General features: G+C 47.3%; 1 protein-coding gene across 5 annotated transcripts in view; it reads right to left on the bottom strand.

Annotated features, from left to right (window-relative positions):
* The window catches only part of IL1RAP (interleukin 1 receptor accessory protein), a 95,722-nt gene extending 75,446 nt beyond the window's left edge, over positions 1-20,276 (bottom strand). For 2 of the 5 annotated variants that reach the window (XM_061637623.1, XM_061637624.1), the window contains exons 1-2: positions 20,008-20,276; positions 18,963-19,090 (exon numbers count right to left, since the gene is read on the bottom strand). The gene's annotated coding sequence lies outside the window, so the exon portion shown is untranslated. The remainder of the gene's footprint in view (positions 1-18,962; positions 19,091-20,007) is intronic. The other 3 variants (XM_061637625.1, XM_061637627.1, XM_061637626.1) reach the window with 3 other exon arrangements.

Genomic DNA, 20,276 nt, shown 5'->3' with positions numbered 1-20,276 from the left:
GGCTAACCCTGAGACAGTGTGAATGAATATTGGCCCCTATCTGAACCTTCATGTGGATGCCATGGCTCCATCCAGCAAGTGAAACATCAAGAGACAGGGCCAGCAAGTGCGATTCCAACCTTATCCATGTGCTTATTCGCTCTGCAGCATGATCTCCACAGGATATTATTTATTTATTTATTTATTTATTTTGTTTCATTTTTAAACCGCCCATAGCGAGTAGCTCTCTATTAGAGTGTCTGCACTTCATAGGTCATATGTGCCAGAACAGAGAGCTGTTCTTTTCCCACCAATTCACACCTAGCACCCCAGAAAAGCAAAGCCTGACAAAAGCTTTCATTAACACATTTAGAAAGTCTGTAGGCATGGCTGAAAGGTGGAAAGATATCTTTAGCGAAGGAGAAAGCTGGAAGAGTGCAATCGTCAGATATTGAACTTTTTTGTTTTAATAATATCATCCAAGTTTGCTCCAGGTGATTTTATTAACTATGGTTCATTAAATTCCCCATGATTAATATCCTTCCTAATTTCTTGTAGTTGGGGGTATATACAAATGTTTGAGCAATTGCCCTCCTCTCAGAAAAGACTTTCAAAGTAATGCATCAGATCATATTTTGGGCACATTCCAAAGCTTTTCACTTAGGACAAACTACTAATTTTCTCAAGGAGACCAGACAAATAAGAGGTCCAAGGACATCACATGGCCTGACATCACATGTGGCAGCCAATCAGAAATAATGCTCCAATGTGATTTTCTCTGCCATTTAGACCAAATAGGTGAGAGGAAACCAAAACACGGTTGCCCACTGATCAGAAGTCAACCTGGGTTGTTCTTAACCTTTGAAGTGCAGCTTCATCTTCAGAAAACAGGCAAAGGTTTTCATAGCAGGGAGATAAGCATTAACACCAGCTAACTCCTACAGAAGTGACCAGAGTTGGCCTGTAGGTATTAGTGTAGGATAATAACAATTCTTAACATTTGTGTAGCACTTTACAGCCTTCAACACACTTCACATGCATGATCTGGTTGTAATATTTCCATCAGCCCCATATAAGTCAGCATTACTGTCCTCCCACCCATATTCCAGATGGTGACACCAAGGCCAAGAGACCACGGCTTGCCTAAAACTACCTGATGAGATCATGGCAGAGGCAACATTTGAACTGGGGACTTCCTGGTTGGTAGCTCAGTTTTTTTATCCATTACACCACACCAGATGTAACTTGCTTGTGCAGGAGAACTTTGCAGAGGGCAGAGACCCCTGACATAGATGTTCCTGCCTCTCACTCTGCAGCCCTTAACTTTGCCTCCAGTGCATCACCAATGCTCTTAAATCTTGGCAAGCTCAGCAAGCGTCTTGCACAGCAGACAACTCCTCTGTCCTCTTGCTGAAAAGGGTCAGATTCCACTGTTTTAGCAGCTCCCTTAGAACATGCAGCCTTCCCAACCAGCCAAACGAGGGGAAAAGAAAAGACTTGGCATAAATGCAATTTATTGCTATCAGGAAAATAGATGCTTTTGTGTGAAACCCACCTCCCTCACTCTCTGTACAAGAGGGCATGGATAAGATTGAGTCCCAAGATATTATTAACCCAGCCGTGGTTGAACACACTGAGAAATATGTCCTCCTCACACACACAAACACACTCACCCCTTCAGTTTAATTTGTAAGTGATCAAACCCAGAGTAGATATCACAGGAAGAACCTTAATCAAAGTCCAGGTCTTTGGGGGCTCTGTCTGAGTCATGAGGCAATAACTCTGCAGCCATGAAGCTGATGGGATTCATTTCCTCCCTTTCAGAAATGCAAAGCCCTGGTCCAAGCCTGGTCCCTCTCAAGATATTATTCAGGATGGAAAACAACTGAGAAATTGATGGGGCTCCCAATGTGCCATGTTGCAACACTGATCCTGCAAAAACTGAAACAAAGATTTGAGACTCCCAGGTCTGAACTGTTTTTAGGGGGGAAAGTCAAAGAGAGATGTATCCATGACTGTGCGTGTTGCTCTCAGCTCTATACAGATGCCACAGAAGCTGACTGTGGCACTGGATGCAAAATTTAACATCCTGAGTACGGCACCTCTCTCTGTTTATTATTTCCAACCAAAAACAAGCTTCTAGACCTTAAGATTGCAAGGTGTTGAAAGGCAATGCCTGCAGAGACAAATCTAAGAAGCTACAAAAGAGGGTTAAACATGTCCACTATTTCCAGTGGTCAGGTTGTGGGCTCAATGCCCAGGTAGCTCCTGCCCCATGACTAACAGAAGCAAAATCATGTGAATCTGCATAATGTATACAGCTTGTACTCTGACCAGTCGCAGCTCTCCAAAACCTGAGGCAGAGATCTTAAACAAAGCCCAAATATCCTTTGTCACTGGAGGTGCTGGGAATGTTCTGAATGCAAAGGAAGTGTCCTCCCCTGTTTTACAGGTTGAAAAATGCATTATCTTCTGTTGCATAATTTGGGTTTCCTTGCAGCAGAATTTAGACCAGAATCTCAGGCGTGCCTCATCTCACAATTACCATCAGCAGCAGAAGGAGATAATGATAATCTGTCAAGAAAAATCCTGCCAGACTAACCTTATCTAATTTTTTGATCGGGTAACACTTATTGGCAGACGAGGAGGCTGTGGACATAATATATTTCAACTTCGGCAAAGCTCTTGACAAAGTGCTCCATGATATTCTGATTAGCAAGCTAGCTAAACGTGGGCTGGATGGAAAAACTATCAGGTGGATCCACAGATGGCTCCAGAATCGTACTCAAAGAGTGCTGTATAATGTAAGTCTTGGAAAGTCCATAGTGCTGAAAGAGGAAGTGGAAAGAGTGTCACTCTTACAACTTCCTTAAAAAGCACACAGAGCTGAAACCCAGGGTGGGGGAAGCTCAGAGGCTTGGTGGGCACCAGGAAAGGACCTCAAGGGCACAATTGTGCAGATGGGCGCCACATTTGTGACCCCATAGAGCTAGAGGTAGGAAAGTGCCTGGTCATCCAAGCACATTACTTGATTCTGGCCTCCAAAACCTGAAATATTTCAAAGTCATTCATTCATTGGTGATCTCTCATGGCCGAGTAAGATTGTCTTCCAAGATAAGGTCTTTAACAGTGGGTCCATAAGTGACAGTGGAAGCCAATTCTGGATCCACACAGCCTCCCACAGTGAGGTTTCCAGATGGAAGATGGTCGCGATGAGGATTTGTTTGACGTGCCTTCCGCTTAGCTCATTTGTCCTGTTCACCCTGTATTCATTCTTCTTCGTAGTCCATAGCACCTTTGATAATAGTATTTCTATTGAAACACAAACTCCACCCACTAAGGGTAAACGACCCCGTTGACTGTATCTATTTTTAAGGTATCATTTATCCACGGATGAAAGGGAGGATAAGTTCCAAATCAGAAATCCCAGACTGATCATATACAACAAAATACATATAATTACTAAAAACAGCATCAACTTAGATCAAATTTATTTTTAAAAATCCAACGGCTTGATAAAATAATAAAACGTAAATTAAAGTTCAAACTAAAATACTGGGAGGAAGGCAAACAAATCAATGTATTAAGCCAAAAGCCAGTGTAAATAGAGACGTTTCTGTGTGTGGCAGCTCCCAAATTGTGGTGCTCCCCCCCCCCCCAGAGGGAGCATCAAGCACCCTCGCATGAAGCACCCTCATTAGATAATCCCCATCGCTTGCTGAAGACACGCCTCTTTACCCTGGCCTGTGACAGTTAAGATTTATGTGGGTTTTGTGGGGCCTTCACTATGGTTTGACGCACAGACTGTAGTTTGCTTTAAATTGCTCCACTGGATTTTCGTGTGGCATGATTACATGGTTGTAACCCACTTTGGAATGTTATGGTGAAAGGTGAGTAAGAAATCTCTTCAAATAATATATAAATAATGCCTGCTAAGTGGAAGGGCATCAACAAGAGGATTTGACTGGCCTTCCTTGGAGGAGAGTTGCAGAGCTTGGGCACAACTACTGAGAAGGGTTTTGTGGACGTCAATGACCTGACTAAGGCTGCAATCCAATACACACTTACCTGGGAATAAGTCCTATTGAACCCAATGGAGCTTACTTCTGCATAGATACATGCCTGCACTGGCTACCTATTAGCTACTGGGCTAAGTCCAAGGTGCTGCATTGTGTGTACAAAGCCCTTTACAGCTTGGGACCAGGATACCTGAAAGACCATCTCACCCCTTGTATACCCAGCCAGTTGATCACTGTGCTCTGCAGGCAAGGGCCTCCTGCAGATACCATCTTAGCAGGAAGTTCGTTCTGCACAACATAGGAAACAGACCTTTAGTGTGGCGGCACCTACCCTGTGGAATTCCCTCCCTTTGAATATTAGGCAGGCGCCATCTCTGTTATCTTTTTGGTGCCTACTGAAGACCCTCATTCAACCAGCCTTTTAAGTTGAGACCTTGTCCCATTCTGCGTCTGTGTTGGAATTGCTTTTAAAGCTTTTTTTAAAGATGTTTTTAAAGATGTTTTTAAAGCTTGTTTAAAAATGCTTTTAAAGATGTTTTGTTTTAATATGTTTTAATGATGTTTTAGAGTGTTTTCAGTGCTTTTGTTTGCTGCCTTGGACTCCTACTAGGAGGAAGGGAGGGATATAAATCAAATAAATAAATATTGCAGCCTAGATATAAAATAGTGTCCTATGTTCCTAGGACCACAGCTGGCAACACACACCAGAAAGGTTAGTGGCCTACTTGGAGAGACTGTGGGCCTGGCCAGGACGTACCCCACCACCTGGCTTTCCTGCCTGCCTGCTCCCCAGCTCCTCCACAGGCTGAACACAAAAGCCTTGTTACTGGCCAGGAGCAAAGTAGAGAACAGCCAAGCAGAGGCATGAGCTCATACTTTGGATATGGCTTAGAAACCAGAGGTCAGGGACCATTATCCCCAGGTAATGCATGGCAGAGCCAGACCCTCCAACCATACCAAGCCACAAACAGAGTCAAAAAATACTCCACAGCAGTGTTACAGAGACTGGCACCCCACCAATCTGGAAGATGACCACCACCGGCCATCAGTTCTCACCTGCCAAATAATCAACAATTCCCCCCCCCCTCTGGTTTTCAGTCTCAGGCAAGCAAGCAAAACAGTGGGTTTAGGAAACTTCAATTGAGTTCTTTTATGTAGTCAAGAGGGGTTGTGTTTGGTTAGCAGGCCACAAATTCTGCACGTCTATGGCAAGGTGGCTATCTAAGGGCCAAGGCTCACGTACGGCAGACTGCAATATCTTCTTTCTGGGACGATGATCACCAAACTCTCTGGGGTCCCAAGATACGGCCCTATAAATGGGTGTTACAAAGAGCTGTGGATTACCTACAGCACAATTAGTAAATAACAGCACAAAGCCTTTGCGACAACCTCGCACAAAACCCAAAGGACACCTCTGGGCACTCGCAAGTGAACCTTACAGAACTAGGTCTGAGATTAAAAAACAAGAAGAAATTATCGTAAGAAAGAGATGCTATTGAAAGGAATTTCTGAAATTTCAGATCAATTAATGAAACAGAACTTTTGCAGAAAGTTTTGGCAAAAACTAGGGCCCCAGTGACTTCACAGCATCTTCCATGCCAGCAGACCCATCGTCGCAAACAAGTTATGCTCTAAAACTCCAACAATATTTTTTAAAATGTCTCTGCAAATTGAAATTCATAAATTGTTTTGGGGGTCTGGTAAGCAGAGAAAGAAAGGGAATGAACAGTACTGTTCCAAAATGCGTCTGTCATTATTCATCAACATCAAAACATCTCCGTTCAGCGTATTGCTTGTGCACATAAAGGTTGCTTCAGTCAGGGAGTCTCATTCACACATGATGCTTTCTTTGAGAGCTGCTGAATTTCTGAAAAATTTAAATAAACAAAAAAGCCTCTACACACACAGAGAGAGAGAGAGAGAGAGAGAGAGAGAGAGAGAGAGAGAGACTCTACAAATCAGAATGCGTGCAGGAGACAATAATGCTCAGAGAGAGGGCCTTTTCGATCGTGGCCCCCACCCTCTGGAACCTGCTTCCTTTTGACCTTCATCATGCCTCCTCCCTGATGGCTTTTCGCCAAGCTTTAAAGACCTGGCTGTTCAGGCAGGCCTATGGGATTTCTGGGGTGGGTTAGGTTTTTATATTGTATTACTGAAGGATGGTTAGATGAAGTGCTGTTAATATTGTAAATTGCTGTATGTATTGTTTTTATATTGTGTACGTCGCCCAGAGTGTCCGTTTAGGCGGACAGATGGGTGACTAATTAAATAAAATTTTATTATTATTATTATTATTAAAATGTTTGTGATGTGTTTAGCAATTCCAAGCAAAATTGTCTTAATATTACAATCAATTATACTACTTAATTCTGCATCAGGTTTCTTCAAACTGCAACATAAAAAACAAAGCAACTATTGAACCTACCTTACTACCTATCCGTGTACGCGTGTATACGTACTAGGGGCTGCCACTTCTGCTCATGTCGCTCGCCATCCCTGCCTATACCTCATCCTACAGCACCCCCAAGGCATCCCCCATCCCCTCTACTAGGTGCCCCCTAGCCATCTCTCCCTCCCTCCGCTGTGCCACCCCCTACCACTCCCCCCACCATGCAGAAGCATTCACTGGTAGTGTTACACTTACAAAAATATAATATAGTAAGATATATTCACCTCCACACATATGATCACACACCTGCCGTTAGACACAGAGACCAGACAGGACCAAAGGGAGTGAGGAGACATCACGTGTCCTTTACCACCAATCCAACCTCTCTGAAAATATGTGCAAATTAAGAGTGCCCTACCACCTTGCCCCTAACTGTGTCAAGTAGCCTGTACATGGCCAATCAGGGGAAGGGCTGGAACGGGTTCAGAGGAGGGCAACAAGGATGATCAGGGGACTAGAAACAAAGCCCTATGAGGAGAGACTGGAAGAACTGGGCATGTTTAGCCTGGAGAAGAGAAGACTGAGGGGAGATATGATAGCACTCTTCAAGTACTTGAAAGGTTGACACACAGCGGAGGGCTGGCATCTCTTCTCGATCGTCCCAGAGTGCAGGACACGGAATAATGGGCTCAAGTTGCAGGAAGCCAGATTTCAACTGGACATCAGGAAAAACTTCCTGTTAGAGCCATACGACAATGGAACCAATGACCTAGAGAGGTAGTGGGCTCTCCAACACTGGAGGCCTTCAAGAGGCAGCTGGACAGCCATCTGTCGGGAATGTTTTGATTTGGATTCCTGCATTGCGCAGGGGGTTGGACTGGATGGCCTTATAGGCCCCTTCCAACTCTACTATTCTATGTTTCTATAGGTAGCTCACTGGTAGAGCATCTGTTTTGCATGCAGATGCTCCCAGGTCCAATCAGTTCCTTCTCAATGCTGGAGGCTGCCAGTCAGAGTAGACAATACTGAGCTAAATGGACCAGACAGACTCAGTACAAGGCAGCTCCTACTATTCCAAGAATGTAGCACCAAAGCAGCTGACAGAATTTTTTTAGTTTTCTTTCGGGGGTGGGGGATAAATGCTAGCTCTGCATGCTTCCCCCTTCAGATATCAGTAACGTAAATCATTGCTGGACTGTGACTTCCAACATCATCCGTGGCCATTGGCCATGCTGGCTGGGGCTGATGGGAATTGAAGTCCAATAACATCCAGTTCCTGACCCCAGATGTAAATGGAACAAAAAATGGGAAAAGCACCGAAGAGGAGAGACAAGCTCTGGTGCTATAAATCAAACTCCAGTTATATTCAGTGTGGGGCTTTGGTAAAGAATTCTCATTGCTTTTACAGAGACAAGGAAATATAGCTTCTGAGGAAGGAACATATTCCAAAATGCGTTGAGCCACATAATAAATCCGTAACCAGCACCAGAAATCTCTCCTCTTTCTGACCTCCGGATGTAAATGATCAGAACAGTAGGCAGAATACTGATGACTCCTCCCACTTGGTCCAACAGGCGGGGCTCAGGCAAATTAGTTTGCATAGCCATCTATGATGCAGCCCCTTTTGACATAAGAGGAAAAGGCTATCCAACTGTTTTGTGACTGATTGAGTTTCATTATGTTTTAGTTCAATGATACAAGTTACAGGACTAATCTTTTTTATATATCACAGAAGCTGCAGAAGTGTTAAAGAAACACTGTCCTGAAATGCAGACATCTGGCAGCCTTGCCTCTATAATCTACACAAAAATGAATGGTTTGCATGAATTTGAAGCATGTGATTGTCTATTATTTAACTCCCAGAATATTGCATATGCAGGTTTCTTTGCTAAATGTATCCCCAGTAATTAGCAATTATACTGAAGGTCTAGAAGTAGAGCACACCTAACATTGGCATATGTTTAAAATAATTTTAAAATATCATAAATTGGAATACTCGAAAAGACAGTAATGCTGGGAAAAACAGAAGGGAGTAGAAAAAGAGGAAGGCCAAACAAGATGGATCGATTCCATAAAGGAAGCCACAGACCTGAACTTACAAGATCTGAAGAGGATGGTTCATGACAGATGCTATTGGAGGTCACTGACTCATAGGGTCACCACAAGTTGCAATCGACTTGAAGGCAGATAACAACAACAACAAATCTTGCAGTTCTCAAAATAAATTGCAAACAGCCAAAGGAGTGTATTTTGAACATTATAGGACCTTACGCTGATTTGTGGACCAAAAGTAGGGAAATTGTGCATTTTTCAAAAATGCCATATCCCCAAACATCTGGTGTATATGAGAACATTGTAACGAAATGTGGTGTGTGAACAGAGCACTGGACAGCTAATTGGTATAGCTAAAGCCATGAACTGATGTCCTTGCGAAGAAGAGATAGTGGGCACAGAAATTATTGAAACTTTGAAATTATCTTAAACCTTTGGCTGTCACTTAATTTGCTGTATGTCTGCTAAACGTGGCACAGAGCTTTCTACATTTCTCACAAATACCGTGATCTTCAAAATGAGCCCCTTATTACTGTTGTAAGTGGAATTACAATGAGAGTTGTCAGTGAAGTGCATCGTTTTATGGGAAATGTGAACCTGAACAAATTCAGATAGATTTCAATATGTGCAATGGTTGTAACATAGTCTTTGTCCAACTTGGTGCACTCTAGATGTTTTAGACTACAGCTCCCATCAGTACAGCTGATGGGAATTGTAGCCCAAAACAGCCAGGAGAAACCAAGGTGGCAGAAGCTCCTGTGAGCTTTCAGCAACAGTTAACGATCAGGCTCCCTCACCCTTCGGATCGTTTCTCGACTTCCACCTTCTCCTCCTCCTCTCATTCCTTTCCTGGCACGTCCGTGGCAATGAAAAAGAAATTTAACACAACATTGAACCCAACACAAAGACTGAAAATGCAGCCGAAACTTCAAGTTGCTGCTGAAAATAGCACACGCACCAGCCTGAGAACACCAACTCTTCCTCTCGTCTTTATGGGTCTTGTAGATGGGTTCATTTCTCACGAAGGCCCTTTGCCCTCTTTTCAAAGGAACAGATATTGCTTAGTAACAATGACACACTTTTCGAATCAGCTTCTTTTGTCAAGGTGGATTTATGCTCCATAAGAGCCTGAAGCGTTTTACTCACATACACAGCCCTGTTGCTGTGCCTGACCTGCTCTAAATTTAGACTGAACGTTCCCAGAGAAAGGAACTTCTTTTTGCCTACATATCATGTCAAGTGTCAAATCCCTGCCTCAATTCTATTACCCTCAGCCAGTGATCACTCTCTAGGGCAGCCTTTCCCGACCTGGACTGTTGTGCTGGGAGTTTGAAAACTTGTGCTGGCTGGGGGTGATGAGGGCTGTAGTCCGAAACATATGGAGGGCACCCGATTGGGCAAAGGCTGACCTGGGCAATCAGAAGATTTTCCAGTGAGAATTGCCCTGATTTCCCAATTACTTTCCCCATCCCCAGGAAGCCCACATCAATGCCCTTGGCCAACTGACTGTTTCATGCCCCCAGTCCCAGAATCCCTTCCCGGGAATCATCTCTCCCCCTTCTTTCAAATAATCAAACCCACCTCTTCCATGTGGGCCTTTACGACTTCTCTCCTAGTCCTCTCGTGCGCTACTGTGACCACCTTTATTTATGTATTACATTTGTATACCACCCCATAGCCAAAGCTCTCTGGGCGATTTACAACATTAAAAACAAATATACAAATTTAAAAACACATTTTTAAAAACAACTTAAAAACACATGCTAAAATGGCAGAAGAGGAAAGTCTTAACCTGGTGGCGAAAAGATAACAGTGTTGGCACCAGGTGCACCTCGACAAAAAGATTATTCCATAATTTGGGGGCCACCACTGAGAAGGACCTCTCCCTTATTGCCATCTTCCGAGCTTCCCTCGGAGTAGGCACCCGGAGGAGGGCCTTTGATGTTGAGCATAGTGTACGGGTGGGTTCATGTCAGGAGAGGCATTCCATCAGGTATTGTGGTCCCAAGCCGTATACTTCACCTTTGAAGTACATGTTAGCAGTGTCAATGGAGGGTGGTCCAGTGAAACCCTCCATCTGTTCAACAGCAAGCCTGCACACACCTGTCTTCTTACTGATAGCCAGTCCAAAATTAGTTGGCTCCTCTTGCCATGGCCTCTGTCGCCACTTACTGTTGGCCTCCCTGCCTTCCGTGCCCCCCCCCAGCCCAACAGGCACTAGATGCCACTGAAGAGCATATCCCACATGCTCTCATCCCTTTTCTTCTCTCTCTCTCTCCCCCACCCTCTGTTATTTGCCCCATTGTCTATTTTAAAATTGTAAGCTCCTAGGGAGCAGAGACCCATCTATTTCTGCCTATGTAAGGCGCCATGATGGTGCTGCATAAGCAATACAAATATTATACCCTATGCAAGAGTATGGATTATACATAAAAAAGTGGATTCTGGCTGAGCAAAGACATCCCTTCTTGGTTTGAAAGGTTAGAGAGAAGATTCACACGTTACAAGGAACTATAAATGCAGACACACACTGAGTCGCTCATACCTCTGGCTTTTTTGTCCAGCCAGGATAATACGCTCACTTCCTCTCATCTTTTAGTGGGGCAGGGAGGACTTGTCCATGTATGTTGCAGGATGAGCATCTTATGTTTTTTGTATTGCACACTGTTTTATTTATTTATCTATTTATTAGATTTATATCCCGCCCTTCCTCCCAGTAGGAGGTTTTAATTTTTTTTGTTTTAAATTGCTTTTATGTGTTGCATTTTATCCTGTCAAGTCACTTTGAGACCTTTTCTTTGTATAAAGAGACCAATACATACAATAATAAATATAATAATTATAATAATTGCTGGCATGGACAGGAGGGGGCAGAGCCAGTGTGGTGTAGTGGTTAAGGTGTTGGACTATGACCTGGTAGACCAGGGTTCAAATCCCCACACAGCCATGAAGCTCCCTGGGAGACCTTGGGCCAGTCACTGCCTCTCAGCCTCAGAGGAAGGCAATGGTGAACCCCCTCTGAATACCGCTTACCATGGAAACCCTATTTGTAGGGTCGCCATAAGTCGGGATTGAATTGAAAGCAGTACATTTCCATTTTGGCAGGGGGGGGGGGAGAGAGAGAGAAATTCCAACTGGGACAGAAGGCAGAAGAAAAGGGTGAGTCGAGCTTTCGTTGGTAGGGAGCGGGGCGAAGGGCCGGGCAGAGGAGTGGGAGCTGCGGCTGTTACATCTTCTCTTCTGGACCGTGGCTTCTCGCTGGGCTGAGAAGCGCCACTGTTACCATTCTCCCTTTGCCCGCAAAATCTAACTGGCTTGTACCGCCCACCACGGCTGCCGGCTCTTCCATCCACCCAGCCCAGCCAGCTAGCAAAGCCGGAGGAGGAGGAGGCGGCGAGTGGTTGCCTCGCTGCCTCGCTGCCCTCCTCCTGACCGTGGAGCCCCAACTAGCCTACAACGCCTACCATACGGCTGCCGGCCCCTTTGTCCACCGTAGCCAGCCGAAGAGGGAGAACTTTTGTCGGAGGAGGAGGAGGAAGAGGAGATTGGTGGCGGATTTACACTGCGGTCGCCTGTGGCACTGGCCTTAATCCAGTGGGTCTACTCTGTGTGGAACAGCATCGCCTCCCTTTTGTTGGAGGGCCTTTTGAAGAGACCTTGTGGCGCCATTCAACTCCGCCACTTTTTGTGAGGGAGGTTTAACAGCGGCGGAAGCTAACATCGGGGCATGTGCTATTCACAGGGGAGAGATGGGGAAAGGGTGGGAGGCCAATGTATACCGAGGCTGAGCAGCAGACGCTGGTGGGGAGCTAGGGGCAGGCCATGTCAGGTAAGAGGAACCAGAGAGAGATGCGTAATATCTGTCCCTCATTCCAGGCCTGCCTGGAACCAACAGATAGCTGGGGGGTGCTTGGCTCCATGCTCCGGCCTTCGAGTGCTGCTGTGCAATGCCAGGTCTGTCGCCCAGAAGACATCCCTCATCCATGATATGATACTGGATGAGGGCGCGGACCTAGCATGTATTACGGAAACCTGGCTGGATGAAGCTTCCGCTCCTACTCCGGCTGCCATGTGCCCAGCTGGGTTTTCGTATGCACAGCGGCCGAGGGTTGGTAGTCGGGGAGGGGGAGTGGCGGTTATTTATCGAAGGTCCTTGGTTATCACCAGACCCCCACTCTATGAGACCAAGGTGGCAGATTGCATGTACTGGAGGTTGGGACCAAAGGGCAGTCTAGGGATTCTGCTGGTGTACCGCCCACCCCGCAGCACGACAGAATCCCTGGCCGAGGTGCTGGGGCTGGTCTCGGATGTGCGGGTGCAGTCCCCAAACCTTTTGGTATTGGGGGACTTCAACGTGCATTCGGAGGCCAGTCTCACTGGAGCACCTCGGGACTTCTGGGAAACCATGGCTTCCCGGGAGCTGCACCTTATTTCAATGGGTCCCACCCATGTAGCCGGTCATGCACTCGACCTTGTGTTTGTCTCGGGAGAAGAGGGGAGTGCTTTTAACTTTAAAGCCGACCACCTGCCTACTTGATCCTTGCCCTTCGTGGCTCATCATGAGCTGCAAAGATAGACTGGCAGAAAGAATCAAGCTGATGGGAAATGCATCGCTTGAAGAGGGACTAATGCCATCAGTACTCAAGGAGGCGATAATAAAACCAATCTTAAAAAAGCCCACCTTGAACCCCCAAGATCTGAACAACTTTCGCCCGGTCTCAAATGTGCCATTCTTAGGCAAGGCAGTTGAGCGGGTGGTGGCTAAACAGCTGCAAGCACACTTGGAAGAAACGGATTATCTAGATCCATTTCAGTCGGGCTTCAGACCGGGGCATGGGACTGAAACAGCCTTGGTCGCCTTGGTAGATGATATGAGAAGGGCGTGGGATAGAGGCGAATGCACCTTCCTTGTCCTTCTCGATCTCTCAGCGGCTTTCTATACCGTTGACCACGGTATCCTCTTGGACCGCCTGCAGAGGTTAGGTATTGGGGGCACTGTATTGCAGTGGTTCCATTCCTTCCTCTCTGGGAGGTACCAAAGAGTAGCACTGGAGGAGGAGGTCTCAGATCCCTGGCCCCTCATTTGTGGGGTACCACAGGGGTCTATCCTTTCTCCAATGCTTTTTAACATCTATATAAAGCCGCTGGGAGCAATCATCAGGAGATTTGGGCTGCAGTGTCATCAGTATGCGGATGACACACAGCTCTATCTCTCATTTAAATCTTCACCAAGGTTGGCTGTGGAAACCCTGTCCAAGTACCTGGAGTCGGTGAGTGGCTGGATGGGAAGGAATAAGCTGAAACTGAATCCAGACAAAACCAAGGTGCTGTTTGTGGGAGACAAGGGAAGGTTGGGAGATATAGACCTGGTGCTCAACGGGGTACGACTGCCCCTGAAAGACCAGGTCCGTAGCCTGGGGGTCATTCTTGACTCCCAGCTGTCCATGGAGGCTCAAGTTTCGGCTGTGAGTCGGGCAGCTCTGTATCAACTCCATCTGATACGGAGGCTACGCCCCTACCTTCCCAATCATCTGCTCCCACCGGTGGTACATGCCCTCATCACCACTCGCCTAGACTACTGTAATGCGCTCTACGTGGGGTTACCCCTGAAAACGGTTCGGAAGTTACAGCTGGTACAAAATGCAGCGGCGCGTCTGATTACAGGCGGCCACCGTAGAGATCACATCACTCCTGTGTTGAAGGAGTTGCATTGGTTACCGGTTGTGTACCGAGCCCAATTCAAGGTGTTGGTCTTAACCTTTATAACCCTATACAGTTGTGGCCCAGCTTATCTGAAGGAGCGCCTCCAGCATCGACAGGGATGCCGCTCAACAAGATCAGCCTCAGAAGACCTTCTCTGGATCCCACCAGTCTAAACAGCTAGACTGGTGAGGACTCGAGAGAGGGCCTTCTCAATTGTGGCCCCCACCCTATGGAACTCTCTCCCAAATGATCTACGCCATGCCCCATCTATTATGAGCTTCCACCGGACCCTGAAGACCTGGTTTTTTAGGCAGGCTTTTGGAACGGGCTAGTTTTACTGTTGTTTTAAATTTTTAACTGTTTTATATACTGTTTTATCGTGTACGTCGCCCAGAGTGGCTGGTTATCCAGCCAGATGGGCGACTAACAAATCTTATAATAAATAAATAAAATAAAATAAAGCTCTTCTCCTTCACACCATGGTCCTGATCCAACTCATAAGAAGAACCTTCTGGATCAGACTAGTGGCCAATCTAGTCCAGCATCCTGTTCTTACAGTGGTCAACCAGACACCCCAAAGCAGGACGTGAACACAACAGCACTCTCCCTTCCTGCGGTTTCCAGCAAATGGTATACAGAACGATACGACCTCCACCAGTGGAGGTAGAACAGCCATCAGGGTAACTCTCCCTCACACACAGCTCTAGCTATTTGTTTGTTTTACTAAAATCACCCACACTTTAAGGCTGCAGGCCAGCAAGACCCCAAGTCAAATACTAACCTTAGCTGCAAATTCACCAGGCAGCCTTACGCTGCCTCAGTCCCTCAATCTGAAATAAGGGGTACAATGTCAGTGGCCTACATCACAGGGCAGTTGTGAAGGTTAATGAGATTATATATAAAAATCAAACACAATAAAGCACATGGTGGCATATTAATCCAATCTATGGTGCTATTCAGTTTTCTGGGCCAGGGTCCACTTCATAAAACTGGTCACCTATGCAGTTAGTAAATATATAGAGAACATGAGAGAAAGGGATGTATATATATATGCTTTTGCTCTGCAACATTCTGTGACACACACTCTCTTGTGCTGCTTCACCTTCTGGCCTCACTTCATATATATATGAGGCTCCACCTTTTACATAAGTGAACAGCCAGTGTGGCATAGTGGTTAGAGTGTCGGACGAGGACCTGGGAGACCAGGGTTCGAATCCCCACACAGCCATGAAGCTCCCTGGGTGGCCTTGGGCCAGTCACTGCCTCTCAGCCTCAAAGGGAGGCAATGGTCAACCCCCTCTGAATACCTCTTGCCATGAAAACCCTCTTCATAGGGTTGCCGTAAGTCGGGATCGACTTGAAGGTAGTCCATTTCCATTTTTTCAAATATAAGTGAGGCTCCACCTTTTGGCCTGACGTCATATATGGAGTGAGGCCGAAATGTGGAGCAAGAGAAGAGAGTGTGCGTCAGAGGACATTGCAGATCAGAAGCAAATGCAAGACCCAATCAAGCCAGCACAAGATCTAATCAGGATGGTTGTGCTTGCCCCCAACCAAAACAGAAGCCAACAGGAAAGAACTGGGAGAGCAAGTTGAAAGCTGTTAAGGTCTGAGATTCTTTTCTGGCTGTTTTTGCTTCAAGACAGCTATCCCTTTGGAATTTGAGCAATTGCATGTGAAGCACTTCAAACACACAACAAGCATTACGGAAATGCTAAAAATGCAAAGTATTATTCACTCATACAAAGTGCACAGCTACAACAAGACCTTCCTATTCACACAGTAGAAGAAGAGTCACTGTCAGCGACGTCTAAACTCATCCAGAAAAGCCAAAAGCCACACAGCACAGTGAAGATGGCCTGCCATGCCAAAAAAAAATTTAAAAAAGCCCATCATCTTACATATTCAGCTTCCAAGGCTCACAGGAAGAAGTCTAACGTGAAAATGGAGAGAGCTTCCTGGTTTATGAAAGAAGAAAATTATATGACTAGGTTTGGGGATAGCTAATCAGGCATAAACTGACTCATCCTTCCTGAAAGAGCCAGTTCTGTATGGTCCTGACCTGACATCATTTCACATATCTAAAATTGCTAGGTGCTCTACAAAAAAAATAAAAGTTGAAATTGACCCTGCCTGCAGATGTACAACTGAAGGTCAATCAGGAAACCCTAAGAGAGAAAAGTAGTAATGGGGGAAAGGGAGTCTGATTCTAGGGGGAACAAGCTATAATTGTCATTACTTATTAAAATTCCAACCTTCCTTCCAAAGTCACCCAGGATGGCAAGCAAGAAAACAATCAAAACAAAAATTGAAACATTCCAGTGGTAAGGAGCCTGCTTGCTCAGAAACTGTGAAAAAAAGCAAATTCCATGCTAGGGATCATTAGGAAATGAGTTGAAAATAAAACTGTTGGTATCATAATGCCAGTATACAAATCTATGGCGCAATCACTCTCAGAGTACCGTGTGGAGTTCTGGTTGCTGCACCTTAAAAAGGATATTGTAGAGCTGGAAAACGTTCAGAAAAGGGCAACCAGAATGATCAAGGGGATGGAGCGACTCCCTTTGATGAAAGGTTGCAACATTGGGGCTTTTTAGTTTAGAAAAAAGGTGAGTACGGGAAGACACGATAGAGGTTTATACAATTATGCATTGTGGAGAATGAAAAGTTTTCCTCCCTCTCTCCTAACACTAGAACTGGTGGCCATCCAATGAAGCTGAATGTTGGAAGATCCGGGACAGACAAAAGAAAATATTCTTCACACAGCACAGAGTTAAACTATGGGATTTGTTCCCACAAGAGGCACGGACTTGGAGGGTTTTATAAGATTTGTTGTTGCTCTTGTTGTTGCTATGCGCCTTCAAGTCGATTATGACTTATGGCGACCCCATTCCGCCTTGGGTGCCCCTGCTAGGAGTCTAGCCTCTTGGTCTAGACTCCTGAAGGGATCGCTCTCAGCTTCTTACACTCTCAAACCCCCTCACCACATTAAGGTGTGCATCCTAGAGGGGGTTTAAAAGATTAGACATATTCATATATAAGTCTATCAGTGGCTACTAGCCGTGATAGCTATTGCTCTGGCTCCATAGTCAGAGGTGGTATGCTTGCAAATACCACCAGCTGCTGGAAACCACAGGAGGGAAGAGCGCTCTCGCGATGAGGGCCTGCTTGCCAATGGCTTCCCATTGCGAAAACAGGCTGCTGGACTAGATGGGCCGTTGGCCTGGTCCAGTACAGGGCTCTTCCTGTGTTCTTAAGTAAGTTCCCAATGAAGTCTACCCCACAACAGACCAGTTTTTACGCTTGCTGTTTTCAAGATGATGCCTTCAGCTACTGAAAGGCTCCCTGCAGCCAAATGAAGGAACGTGCTGTTTGTTTATTTACAAAACATATGAGTCACCTTTACGACTAAAAAGGTACTCAAGGTAATCTGCAGGGCAATCATGTAACAGTAAAAACGCAGTTAAAAAGACAAAAACAGAGCCATAAAGATTCCCACAGTGGCAAAACAGACAATGCAACACATACACACACACACACACACACACACGTGTGTCAAGGCAATATCAGTGCAATTTTTAGAGGCTAAGAAAAGCTAAGAAATGCCCATTGAGGGTGGGGGGAGGATGTTCACTGGGCCACTCTGAGACCCCACAAGAGAATCCGCCACAGAAAGGAAAGTGCGGCGGCCGAAAGGATCCCCTGTGCTCTGAACCCACCCGGACCAAGAGTGGAATGAGGGCAGTCCTTTGGACTCCAACTCCCAACGGGTGCGCTAGCTGGGGCTGATGGGAGGTGCAGACCAAAACCTGTCGAGGAAACCAGGCTGAAGGAACACCGACCGTAATGAGCCGCTCCCTCAGCATGAACAGACAAAAACGCCTCATGTGGAGGCAGACCACTCTGACTGGCAGCCACTCGACAGGGGCTTAGGCAGAGAGGGGTCTCTCTCCTGACTTGCCGCCTGAGCTCCTTTTAACTGAAGATGTCAAACTGGACCCAACCTCTTCTGCATTCCCCACAGGGGCTCTTGCATGAAGCTAAGGGCCCTCTCCAACCACAGGAAGCTGCTGAGGCAGACCACCAGCCTATCTAAAGAGGGGAGGGGGTAGCTAGTGAGGAGAGGGCCTCTCTCAATAGTGCCACCCCAGTGACAGGCCCTGCTAGGTAGGCTCTCTGGGCACCGACATTAAGATCTTTCCTGCAGCAGGTGAAAACCTTTTTATTCTCCCAGGACTTTTCGAACGATGCTTCAGCGTCCTTGGAACAAGCTATTTTTAGCTGGGTTTTAATGCTGCTTCAGAATGGTTTGATGCAAGCCGGTGTTGGTTTTAGGCAGCTAGTTGCACTGACTGGCTTTTTAAATTTTTGTGCATGTTTATAATTCATTTGTAATAAATAAATAAATCTGTGGACCACACCGAGGAGGTCATTGATGGAAAGTCTATACACGGCAAACACAAATGAGCAAACAGATCCAGAAGTCTGGTTCTAGCTACCTACCTCTGAATGATGAAACAGAGGACTAGGCACTAACTCGTGAGGATGGACAACCGGCGGCCCTGCAGCTGTGGCTGGACTCCAACTCCTGTCAGCCCATGCCAGGTAGTCAAATGCCAGGGATGACGGCAGCTGTGCAGTCCAACAACATCTGGAGGGCCACAGGTGTTCATCCTCCCCTGCAAAGGTTGCCATCTCACTCCTTGGGAGCTGTTGGGAATCGGGAGGCTGGGGGAGGCTCAGCAGCTGGGATTAAGTCCTGGGCCAGACCCCACGTGGGCAGAGCACCTTCCCCCACGACAATAATAATAGGAGCCTACCTTACAGAGCTGTTGTATGGATTGCCGGGGTCATGAACACAAAGCACTCTGAGTACTCGAAAGCACAACAGAAACTCTCTGTGGAGAGGTGGTCATCTGCCTTGCCAGATGGGTCTTCCAGTCCCACCCTGAGGAAAAAGCAAGCAACAAGTTTGTTCCTCTTCCTCCCCCGGTGCCATTTTTCAGAGGGCTTGCCTGCCCTCAAGAACACTGCCTGGCCCACGTTGCAGGGTCACAGGCAGGATGCCCCTGCGCCGCAGTTGCTACGGAGCGGATCTTGCCCTCAGGCCCTGCTACGGGGCTTCCACTGGGGCACCTGGCCGGCCACTGGGAGAACAGGAGGCTGGACTAGATAGGCTCCCTTTGGACCAATCCTGCAGCCAGGCTCTCCTCATCGCCCCCTTTCCCTGTCACAGGAGGGAGCGCGGCAGCGGCTCAAAGCGCGGGGGGCCTCCGCACAACCCCGAGCGCGGCTGCAGAGTGCCCGGCCGTGTTTCTGCCGATCCTGCGCCGGCCGGGGCTGCTCCTCCCGGCTCCGCTCGGCCGATGCCGCTGACGGGAAGCGCGGCGCCGGCTGGGAGCCAAAGACCAGGCGGATCAGAGGCCGGCAGGGAAAGAAGCGGGTGGAGGCGGAAGCCGCGGAGAGGAGCTGAGCGGGACGGTTTTGCCAGGACTTTCTTTCCCCCGGAGCAAAGCGCAGGGGAAGGGGCCTGATCCTGATCGGGCCCGCGGTGGGAGGCAAAGGGTTAAAGCCCCCTTACTCTCCTGCCCCCCCCGCCCCATCCCGTGTGCTAGCCATTTGTTTTTAAAAATAAAACTGCTTCAGCAACTGCACCAGAGAAAAAAATCGGAGCGGGGCATAGAAGGGGCAAAGCATATTTCTAGATGGGTGGAATATACTGGGGGGGCGAGCTCATTATTGGGGGCGCTCACCCCCTTACTTTAAAGGCGAAAGAGCCCTTCCCATGAAAGGCGCCCCCTTACCCAATCAAACCGGAGGAGCCCGGAGGAGCGCGCACCCTCCCCTGTGAAGCGAGTTGCCTACCTCGGATGAACTCAGCCGGGGTACTACCGAACGAAGCTCTGGCGAAGGCGACGCGCCCTCTCCGTGCACCCGCGGCTGGCTCGGCAGCGTCCCTTCCGTCGATCACCAGCCAGCCACGCAGGCTCTGCCGCCGCGCCGCCGCCGCCCCCCGCGCTCCCTTCCCGGCGATCGCCCACCTGGCCCTCCGAGGCGCCGCTTCCGCCCACTCCCTCGCCGCCTGCCTCGCCCGGCCGCTTTGCCCCGCTCAGCTTCGCCTTCCTTTCCCCCAC

The sequence above is a fragment of the Rhineura floridana genome, chromosome 7, assembly GCF_030035675.1.
Source record: "Rhineura floridana isolate rRhiFlo1 chromosome 7, rRhiFlo1.hap2, whole genome shotgun sequence".
In the NCBI taxonomy this organism is placed as follows: Eukaryota; Metazoa; Chordata; class Lepidosauria; order Squamata; family Rhineuridae; genus Rhineura; species Rhineura floridana.
Note: the sequence above shows the minus strand (reverse complement) of the source record. Positions and strands in the feature narration are given on the sequence as shown.